Below are 11,983 nucleotides of genomic sequence, written 5' to 3' on the forward strand. Positions count from 1 at the left end.
CGTTTCAGCTGAAATCCAAACAAGTTACCAGTCGAAATATAAACACCCACTGCTATTGCAATATGTCAGATTGATTGATTAAATGTTGTTCTACCTATAAATGTTTATAACTGTTTGTCACTTTTTAAATAGATGGGCGGAAGTTGTGAGCGCTACGATAGTTAGCTAGCTAGCATAGCTATCTTTAAACTAGGCATTTCAATGTATTACAGCTAACGTTTAGGTAACAGTTAGCTGATAGAAAATATTGGTCACAGACCTGATACGTCTGCAAATAGTAAAACGCCATTGAAATGTTCCACATATGGTATCTTCCTGAAGTCACTGTAGACGACTAAATCAGGTACGTGTGCTGCAATACTATTTATCTTTGTTTTCACGGATTTTCTATCCTCCTTTGCTTTACCCATGTTGATTGACGGTAGTTAACCTTAGTTAATTAACATAGCAAAGTTAGCTATGGTAACTTGTCAAAGCAGTGATTCGCTAATGTTAGACAAACACGCAAACTCGTCGGCAACACTGTGTCACAAATCAAACACTTGGACGAGATATCTTATTTGTAGTTAAGAGTTGTCCATTCATAGAGGGTGGCATGAAGTCGGTTGCTAAGCTTAAACTGTTGCTTCTGCATCGATCGTTGATTCATTGGAACGCTCGTTCTTTTACTCACTAACGGTACCCCTGCATAGCCCTACATTAAAGGAAAAACTTTACAAAACAGCAAACAATCATGACTCTACACTCAGGTGCTTATGTGCTATTTATTGTTACTCCCAAGTATATTTTCCCAGTTTTGTCATCATTGTACATGTTTTCTGGTTATATTCCCAGTATGGATCCTTGCAAATAATCCATTTGGGAGTGTATGGGTTCCACTACACCCTGTGTTTAGCGTGGCAGTCGTAGATCCTCATGAGCCTGCTGACACTGGTGGCTAGTGGCTACCTACATGGTTAACAAATTGGCCCAGTCCTACTTGCTGGCTGAGTGAACAAAGTAACGATACAACACACACAGAGCTCTACTGTTTCTACGTGAAAATCGTGAATTTACTCAGGCTAAATGTAACCATCACAAGGACTGAACAAAGGACTGCCTGTCCAGCGTATTTTACTCCACCACACAAGTACCAAGGCAGGTAGTTTACCAAACATTTATTGACAGAGTCTACATTTCTAAATTCAAAAGCACTCATGCAAGGTGTTGCACAGTAATGAGCCAAAGCACAAAAGCGTAAAAAAAAAAAAAAAAAAGTTCAATATGTAGCATTCCAGTTCATCCTGGGATTTCATATATGAAGTAAGCATAAAGAAGCATACATTTTGGGCAAGGCAGTGTAGCCCACTCTGGCATTTTCATAAGATGTAATGATGTGACATAGCACAAGTGTATGATCACTATAATGCATGTTAGTCTGGCAGTTTCCCCCATGCTGATTTATGCCTAGTCATCTTTGGTTCACTTCATGAAATTCTCTTGCTGTAGCTGCTACAGCATTGATTTAGTTTGTAATACCGCACAAATTTGTTTAGTATTTTTATAATGCTGCCATTCCATTGCGCTTCCATTCATGATTTATTTCAGTTGTAAGCGCACACATTACAGTTAAAGGGCGTTGATAGGTGTTGATGAGGCGACGAGCCGCAGGTTAAGTACATTCAACTCATAATGAAAAGACACAGCATGCATTTTCTGGGCTACACCGTTGTAGCAAAGCTCATAACTCATAACTCAGCACAACTATTCGCTATTACACAAAAGTAGATCATACATGGTCTTCAGAGTCCTCTTGGTATGATCACCAGTAATGATTCCAAAATGTAATTAAACAACAATAATTAACACATAGTAATAATAATAAATATAGCTGCAAGCAGCGATGGCGGTTTCCTCCTCCAGACATTGCAAACCAGGGAAAAATGTTTTTTTGTGACAATTTGTCACTGTATAGAAAAATCCATGCTGCAGACTTGCCAATGGGATATTACATTTCAAATGCATTACTTTGAAGATCCTCAAGGCCCATGGCTTCAAGCTAAGAGTGAGAAGGGGTGTGGTCATCCCTACATTTCCTTAAATGTTGTGTGTGTGTGCTTGCGCGTGTCAAAGGAGCCTGTCCCTGTCCCTGTGTGTGTGTGTGTGTGTGTGTGTGTGTGTGTGTGTGTGTGTGTGTGTGTGTGTGTGTGTGTGAGTGAGTGAGTGAGTGAGAGAGAATCTGGAGCGCACACGCGCGGAGGAGCAAAGGAGCAGAGAGAGAGCCCTTCTACTGAAAATCACCCTAGAAATTAGCCAAGCATGCATGTTTCAAATATTCACCAAAAATCCTTTTCATCTTACAGTCAACTTTTTTTCAGATTTGTGTACTAAACATTCTCAAGTGTCTTCACATGAACTTGTGATTGAATCAGAGTATCACTTTTTGACCTGTTGATGTGTAAAGCATTATTTTAGCGTTAACAATGTATCCAATTTGCTTTATATCAATTTTTTAAGATATGAAGTTGCCTTTGCACATGGGAACATGTTGTATTGTCTTCCAGTGACATATCAAGTTTGGTGTTGATTTGTCAAAGATTTGCCAAGATATGACCACTTCCTGTTTGGCGACTTTTCTGCTGAATTTGAGTGGCTGTACCGGACAAACGGTTGTGAGGATCAAAATTCTGTCCATAACTTTTGTGAGGCTAGGTCTGAAGATCATCTCTGGTGATTTTGAAGAAGATTTGCCAAAAATTGTAGGAGGAGTAGGCTTTCAAAGGTTTTTGATAAAACCGGAAATAGCGGAAAATCTATATAACCGGAAATTGATGCCATGGGGTTGGTTTAATTCGTCTTGATCCAGGGAATCCAATGGTACCTCATTTTTGAAAATCGGTCATACGGTTCAAAAGTTCCGTGTGTTACAAAAGTCCAACTTTGACCTGTTGGTGGCGCTAGAGTGGTGTAATGAGAGCCATGAAACTTGGTGTGAATGAAGAAGGGACTGTCCTTAATGAGTGTGCCAAATTTCACAAAAAGTTACCATATGGTTCTAGGGGCTGCCATTGACTCCCATGGTACTAACATAATAAGAAAGCCTACAATAACAATAGAGTTCCTGCGCCTGTCGTCATAGTTGCTGGTCGCGTGCCGAAAAACGATGGGCGTAGCCATTTTGGCAGTAATCGCGTCAGTTATCTGACAGGCACTGACTGGCAGTCACGGCTTCAGTTGACTGTCATTAAGCCGTTGGGAGTGATTAACCTATGTATGAAATTCAAAAAATATAAATTAAGGTTGAAAATCACAGCCACTTAGGTTGGGTACGTTCAAAAACACAAACTAGCAAGTTACAGATGCACTGCAGTAGCTACCCAAGATAATAAACAAACATGCTAACGTGACACTGCCGTACCTAGTCAAGCTAATAAACAAGCAATGCTAACGTGACACTGTCTATCAAACTGGGATCATTTAATACTTACCCTTGCAGTGATGATGCCGAAGTTTTTGGATGCAAGACTCCACAGTCGAAGTTGTGTTACGAAGCCGGACTGACACCATTTATAAGCCTCCAAGCCTTTGTATGCTCTGAGGGAGTCCCCAGTATAAACTAAGGGAAAATTGAGCAGATAGCTGTGGATGTCAGCGTAGCGCAAGTCAGGTAAATATATTCTTCGTTGTAGGATGTTATGCTCTTGAAAAGCACCCCAGGAGCGTTATATGGGTCACTTATATTTAATCTCTGTAATTTTGGCATCATCACTGCAAGGGTAAGTATTAAATTATCCCAGTTTGATAGACAGTGTCACGTTAGCATTGTTTGTTTATTAGCTTGACTAGGTACGGCAGTGTCACGTTAGCATGTTTGTTTATTATCTTGGGTAGCTACTACAGTGCATCTGTAACTTGCTAGTTTGTGTTTTTGAACGTACCCAACCGTGGCTGTCATTTTCAACCTTAATTTATATTTTATTTATTTATTATTATTAGTTATATACGTATATTCGCTCGGTATGAACTCTTCAAGGCTGGCGCCGGTCGTAATGTTTACTGCCAAAATGGCGTCCGACAATCAAAAGTCACGTGACGCAGGAGCTCTATAGGTTACCGGAGGAAACCTAATAACAATAGGTTACCTCCTACCGGAGGAAACCAACTAGACGTAACGCAAAGCGTTACAAAATATGACCGCCAAACTGTTCAGTAGGTTTTAACACAGAATGAGTCATGGTTGTCAGTGTGTTTGTGTGTTTTTATGTGTTTTGTGTGTGTACATTGGTTTGTGTTTCATTTTTATGTATTAAAGGAATTATTTGTGATAGATTTAGATTATTTGGTAATGTAATGTTTTGTGTACTACTTTTTTGTGGATTGTTTTGGTATATTTTTCTTTTGCAATGTAGTTTGTTAAAACAGGTCACATAAAGAGGTATGGAAACAAAGTGAAGTTTCCAACCACCAACAGGTTGTGACATCAGCCAAATAAATATGGCTCTGCTTTTCAATGATTGTCTTGCCGAGATTTGTTACAGTGGTGGCCAGTACGGGGATAAAACACGCATTTTTTTAATAGATATAACGCTTTTCATTATCTCTCTCTCTCTCTCTCTCTCTATCTCTTTTCCACTATGGAGACGGTAGAACTTGTGAATGTAGGTTCAGAGCCGACAAGTGCATTTGCTGATTATAGGGAAAACGAGATCATAAGCAGTCCAATACCTCCTGAAATTGGCCAGATTCTGAACCCTCACGTTACCATCAGAAAGCGAGTTGAAAAGCTCACTCAATCTCTTGTGCAATGTACCTTGATGCAGATGAGAGTAGGGCTTCCCTTTTAGATGAGAGTAGGACTACAATCTCTGATACACAAGAAAGGGGTGGGAAAAGTAATAATGGTGATGAGGAGGATGAAGAGGAAGATGAGGAAGAAGAAGAGGAGGAAGAAGAAGGAAAGGAAGAAGAGAAAATTGTTCCCCATACATCTTCCAATCACATGCCTGTTTTCCGAGCAGAAATATACGAGCTTAAAAGAAACCTACGGGAAACTAATAATCATTTGAAAGAACTTGAAAAGAAAGTGTTGGAGTCAAGCAAAAAATTGAGGAGGCCAAGGACTTCTCTGCTGAACTGGTTTGAGCTCTGGAGGAGTCTATTGTGCGCTGTTTGGAGAGGCGAGATGCTCAATGGCAGTCTTCATTAAACCAGGTAAAGCTCACCAGCACCCCAAGACTTTCTTCCGTCACTCAGGGCCAAGACCGATCAAGTGTGCGATTTCAGCTTGACACTCAAGGCCCCTCTGTTTTCCGCGACACAAGACCTCCTAAGCCCCCCATTAAACTAGACTTCCCTCAATTTGGAGGCGACAGTAAAACTAAGGACCCCATGAACTATATTGAGCTCTGCAATGAGTTTTTAGAATTAAGGCCTACGCCTGATGCTGACATTCTTGCCGCAATATCATCTGTCTTAAAAGGCTCGGCTAAAAGCTGGTGGACAGCAGTGCGTAGAAACATCCATTCCTGGGATGAATTCAAGGCTTCATTTTGTTCAGCTTTCCTGTCTAATGATTACATACAAGAGATTGAAGAGCGGTTACGTAACCGTCTCCAGCAGCCCAATGAATCCATCCGAGATTTTGCCTATGATTACAGAGCACTTTGTCTTAAATGGAAACCTTCCATTGATGAAGCAACAATAGTGAAACGCATTCTTAATAATGCCAATCCCAAAATTGCGTCTGGTTTACGGGGAACAGTAGGCACAGTGGCTGATCTGGTGGAAATTGGCAGTTTGATCGAGAGGGACATGGCCTCCAAGAAAAGTTATTGGACCAAAATAAATAATGACAAAGCTGCTGACACAGCCAGACAGCAACAGCATCCAAGGATTAAAACCAAAGCTGATGTTGTAGTTATGAAGTCTGAAACGCCCGATTATGTTCATGCTAAACGCCCTCTGTCTCTCCTGGCTGTCCAACTCTCCATCCGTGGCTTCCAAGGACCTGCCCTGCTGGACACGGGAAGTACTTTCTCCCTGATGCAGGATAAACTGTGGAGGCTGATCAAGAAGTCACAGGAGAACCTGATGCCTTGTGGAAACCAGGAGTTTGCCCTGGCTAATGGCTCAGCTAAGCAGGCCTTAGGGAGAGCCCAGTGTACACTTCACCTCCATAATAGTTTCTGGACCCACTCTATGTATGTTCTTGCTGATGAAGATCTACCCTTCCCAGTCATCTTAGGCTTAGACTTTCTGCAAAAGAGTGGCATGCGCCTTGACTTCCTTCGGGGAACATATGGTGTGAAAAATGGAGATAAAATAACATACCATGCATACATGGACCAGAGTGAAAGGGAGAGAGAGTGGCACACAGCTGAAGGGGTAGCAAATGTTTCCATTTATTATGCTCTGCCTGTTAAGAACACCGTCCCCAAAACACCACCGGTCCATCTTGGCATTTTTTCTAACTTGCCTTCAGAGCCTAAACCTGAACTGCTGCAGTTGATGCAAGAATGGCCATCCGTGTGTTCTGCAGAGTTGGGAAGAACATCTGTCGTGAGACACACCATCCGCCTCACTGACGATATGCCTTTACGCTGTCCAGCCTATCGTGTGTCACCTCTGAAGAAGGACATCATCCAGCAGCAGCTGAAAGAGATGGAGGTTGATGGAGTCATTGAGCCTTCTTCTTCTCCGTGGGCCTCTCCGGTCGTCCTGGTGCCGAAGCATGATGGGAAATGGCGCTTCTGTGTTGATTATAGACGCATGAATAAGAAGACTCTGTTTGACGCCTATCCCATGCCCAAGATACATGACATCCTTGAGTCCTTTTCGGGTGCATGTGTGTTCAGCTCGTTGGACTTACGCTCTGGATACTGGCAGGTTGCCATGGACAAGGCCAGTGTTGAAAAAACAGCTTTCATCACGCCATTCGGCCTCTTCCATTTCCTGTCCATGCCTTTTGGCCTGAAGAACTCTGGGGCCACATTCCAAAGACTTATGGAGAATGTCTTGGCTGAGCTGAAGGGTTTTTGTTGTTTTGTGTACATTGATGACATCATCGTGTATTCGAAATCTGAATCGGCTCATCTGGAAGACCTGAGAAAAGTGTTTGAGAAACTTCATCAGGCCTCATTGACACTGAACCTGAAGAAATGTAATTTCTTTAAGACATCTTTGACGTTCTTAGGTCATCAGGTGTCCAGTCAAGGCGTTTCAGCCGATACAGAGAAGCTCAAGGCCATCAGTGAATACCCTCGACCTCAGAACATCAAGGAGCTCCAGCGGTTTCTTGGACTAGCTGGATGGTATCACAAGTTCATTAAGAACTTTGCCGATCTAGCAGCTTCTTTGAACCACCTCAAGAAAAAGGATGTTGCATGGGAATGGACGGAAGACTGCGAGAAGAGCTGGGAATGGACGGAAGACTGCGAGAAGAGCTGGGAAAGGCTTAAAGAGGCTCTACAGTCCCCTCCAGTCCTAACACACCCAGATCTTTCCAAGCCCTTCAAAGTCTCTACTGACGCCAGTGATGTTGGGCTCGGTGCCGTACTGACACAGGATGACGCAGATGGAGAGCATGTGGTTGCCTTTGCATCCCGTTTGTTGAATGGGGCGGAGCGGAACTACTCCGTCTCTGAAAAGGAGTGTTTAGCTGTGGTCTGGGCCGTTGAAAAATGGCAACATTTCCTTGAGGGGGTGGAGTTTGAAGTGGTGACGGACCATGCAGCATTATCCTGGGTGTTCAACACGCCAAAGACCTCTACTCGCCTCGTCCGCTGGACCCTGAGACTTCAACCCTTCACATTCACAGTACGCTATAGGAAGGGGACATTGAACGTGGTTCCTGATGCCCTGTCACGAATCCCAGAGTCACTTCCAAATACTGCGCCTGTCATGCCAAGCATTGCTGTATGCCGTAGCACTGCCAAAGTTACTGCTGACCTTCCAAGTTCTCTAGCTGAACTTGCTGCGGCCCAAGCCAGAGACAGTTACGTAACGGAAATCAGAGAAAATCTGTCGTCTCGTGATTCTCTTCCTCCAAACAGAATTTCTTTCCTTAACCAAAAAGGGCTGCTCTACAGAAGAGTACCAATTGATCGGGATGGATTTAAGTACCAGCTCGTTGTCCCAAAAGAATCTCTCATTTTTGTAATACTACCATGATAACCCACTAGGTGGACACTTTGGGCGTATGAAGACCCTTATACGCATCCTGGAAGTTGCCTGGTGGCCAGATGTCCGGAAAGACACCTGGACCCATATCAAAGAGTGCACTGTCTGCCAACAATACAAACCTTCTAACACCAGGCCCAGTGGCCTGTTGCAGTCAACCCAGGTATCTGAAGTGGGAGAGATGGTGGGTATTGACCTCATGGGCCCCTTCCCTCGCAGCCGAAGAGGTAACTTCTACCTGGTCGTCCTTGTAGACTATTACTCCAAATGGACTGAGCTGTTCCCTGTACGTACTAGTCGAACACCTACATTGGTGAGGATTCTCACAGAGGAGATATTCACCAGGTGGGGGACACCAAAATACCTCCTCTCGGACAGGGGAAGCCAGTTCACCAGTCACCTACTCAGAGCAGTGTGCAAGTCATGGGGAGTATAAATAAATTCACCACAAGCTACCATCCCCAGACAAATATGACAGAAAGAGTCAACCGCACACTCAAGAGGATGATTGCGTCATATGTTGCAGATAAGCACAACAACTGGGACAGATGGGTACACGAGTTCCGGTTTGCCATCAACTCCGCCTGGCAGGAGTCCACTGGTTTTGCTCCAGCTCTCCTGCATCTGGGACGTGCTCTGAAAGGCCCTCTCGACCAACTCTTGCCCAAAGCTCCGTCACTAACCTCATCCACCCACTCGCTTCTGGAAAGACAGCTGGAGCTGAAAAGGGAAGTTGCAGAAAATGTCAAAAACAAGCCAAATACTAAACTTAAAACTTAAAGAGGAGACACGTGGAATTCTCAGAGGGGAATATGGTGTGGGTCAAAGCCCATCCATTGTCCGATGCCTCAAAAGGATTCACTGCCAAACTGGCGCCAAAGTGGACTGGTCCATGCATTGTGCAGAAGAAGTTGGGACCCCTAAACTACAGAGTTTGTTTCCCTGATGACTCCACGGACACAGTGAACGTTGTGAATTTGAAGTCCTACTTTGGTCCTTCTCCCATCACCAGTCTGGGGGGGGGGGGGACTATGTGACATCAGCCAAATAAATATGGCTCTGCTTTTCAATGATTGTAATCATAATATTAGGTCTCTATTAATGTGTTTGATTGTTTCCCTATGAGAGTAGCAGATTGTAGAACAAGGAAGGCTAGGGCAGAGGATAGGTTTTTCTCACGTCACTCACCTTCTCACTCACTCCCTTTCCCTGTCTGTCCTATTGCTGCGCTATGCGCGATCACATGTTTTCTTTTTAAACGCGAATGCGGAAACCCGAGAGGGAAATGAATGGAAGTAGTTGCTTCCAATGGCGAAACCTTCCCGATGTCCTCGTGAACTACCGCAAAGACTGGAATATTGGTTGCATTGGCATCCGACAATCTAAAATGGATTAAGCCTTATACAGCCCGCCCTATTTAAGGACTATATACTACGAGCATTCTAAGGAGGTGAGGCAAAGTTTGAGGGTCTGCCACGCCCACACCTTCCGACGTATGAGAAAATCCAATATAACTTTTAGTCGCCCATGGCTGAAGAGTAGCCGGACCACATTTCAAGGCGTTACCATTAAAGCTGTCGGAGGAGTTCGATCAGATGCGAGGTGTGCAAACGCCGTCAAAACGCATCCACTTAAAATGGCCGACTTCCTGTGGACCTGCCACCATTGCAATGTTCTAGGGGGTGCTACAGAGCCATTTTGCTTCATCCATGGACAAAAACTCTACCGAAGATTGACGGTTACATGCTTGATGTCCCTGGCAAATTTGGTAATTTTCCGAGCACTTTGACATACATTCGATTAAAACACCTAATTTTTGCTTTTAAATTTTTATCTAGGTGGCGCTATACATGTAATGACTGGTTATGGTATGGGTTGACATGGCCCCTTGACACAAACATACAAGAACAATTTGGCCCTCCAAGGCCCTACGGTTCTCGGGATATTCGAAGAAAACTGTGTCGCGCCACCTACAGGCCAGTTGGTGTATAATCATATAAATCAATTTATTGCATGCCCCCCCCTGAACGGAATTCCACGAAACTTAACGTGCAGTCAGAAGGTGTCATAATGATCCCACACCTCCGATTTCGTGCAGTTCTGACCTTGTCAATTTACAATTAAAATGTTTTACAACACTCCATTTTGCATTTATAGGTGGCGCTATACATGAAATAAGTGGTAGTGGAATGGTTGAAGTGGCCTCTTAAGACCAACATAAAAAAAAAATGTGGTCCTCCTAAGCCCTACGGTTTTCGACTTATTCACAGAAAACTGAATCGCCCCACCCTCTCTAAAACGGGTCCAGCCCGACTGGGGTGCAACGGATCAAAACGAAAATCAATGGTTCCACGCTCATCTAGTGGGGCTACATGCCCACCAAATTTCGTGCACTTCGGTGTTTCAGTGTCCCGGGAATCGTTGACAGAAAATCGGCAAACAGAAAAAGAAAAAAAAAACCTCCGACTAAACCTATATGACCGCCGCCGCTGCGAATAAGATATTAATCGTTACAAGGAAGCGTATGTAGCCCTCCCACCAATGATATGGCTCATTTTGTCTAGGGAAAATATAACCTTTTACACAACTCGGCAGTGATGGGCAGTAGCGTCACTACATTTGTCAATAGCTTGGCAGTAACGTCGCTATTTACAAAATTGATCAAGTACCGCAGTAGCGTCCTCGAAAGCTAATTTATCCTGGACCTTTCTGATGTTCATTCATAACAGGCTTCCCTGCAGCCATTAAACACAAAAAATAAGCAGTGCATCACTTTAGGCGAGACGAGTGAAAATAGATAGATAGATATCGTCATTTCAAATACACCAGACGCTGCTCATACATTTAAAATGAATTCTCCCCTAATTTTAAATGGGTAGTTTGCATGCAGATTCTAGACAACCGGATAACTAGAATGCTGTTGATATTTAGATACAGCTGAAGATGATGAAAGTTAAAAAGTGAAAAGTCTGTGCGACGAGTGAAACTCAATATGTTTTCAGATGCCTTCTTTGTAATCTAAAGAAAAAGTTCCTGTCAACGTCAATGACATCCAACACAAACATACGAACACACGAATTTCATCCATGCAACCGTTTTTATCTGACTGACAGTTGTGTTGATCCCTAAAATTGCATTGACTTGGCATGCAGTTTGTTTAACTGAAAGTAGCTTCTAATATCAAACTACTTTTGACAGGTTTATGTAACTTAGCTTGCTACTTTTGTTTTGAGTGGTGGCTTCTGTGTAGTGAAGCTGAATTTATTGTAGAGTAGCTGATAGCTTAGCTCACTACAAAAACCATGTAGCTTGCCCAACACTGCAACTCGGACACTTGAATTCGAAGTTGACATTTTCATATTTATTTACACAACGTATTAACAAGCAAACAGTTAAACACCACAGACATAGCACACAATACCAAAATGTTCTACTGACCGGTATAATTTTAAGTTGGTGCACTGCACTCGCAAGCTCCTAATCCATTCACGGCCTTACTGCACCTAGCAGCCTTTAGCGAGGTTTGTGTTCCGCATGAATATGTCCCGTTGGAAAACATGAAACACTCCAATGCAATGTCAATAACTTCGGTCCCATAGTTTGAAGCAAACATTTTAGCTCCGGCATTGGTCTCCCATTATCAATCATTTCTTGTTTGGACTGAAAGTCCAGTTTTGAGAACTGCTTCAGGTTAGCAATGATATTTTCCATTTTCACCGTCAAGGTCAAGTAGAAGTGTGTAGAAGAAGTCCAACGTCAGACTATATACCCAAGAATCGCGCTCATGCTCGCCCCCTTCACTGAATCCGTGCTACTGCCTGCCTCA

The sequence above is a fragment of the Sprattus sprattus genome (assembly GCF_963457725.1).
Source record: "Sprattus sprattus genome assembly, chromosome: 9".
Classification (NCBI taxonomy): domain Eukaryota; kingdom Metazoa; phylum Chordata; class Actinopteri; order Clupeiformes; family Clupeidae; genus Sprattus; species Sprattus sprattus.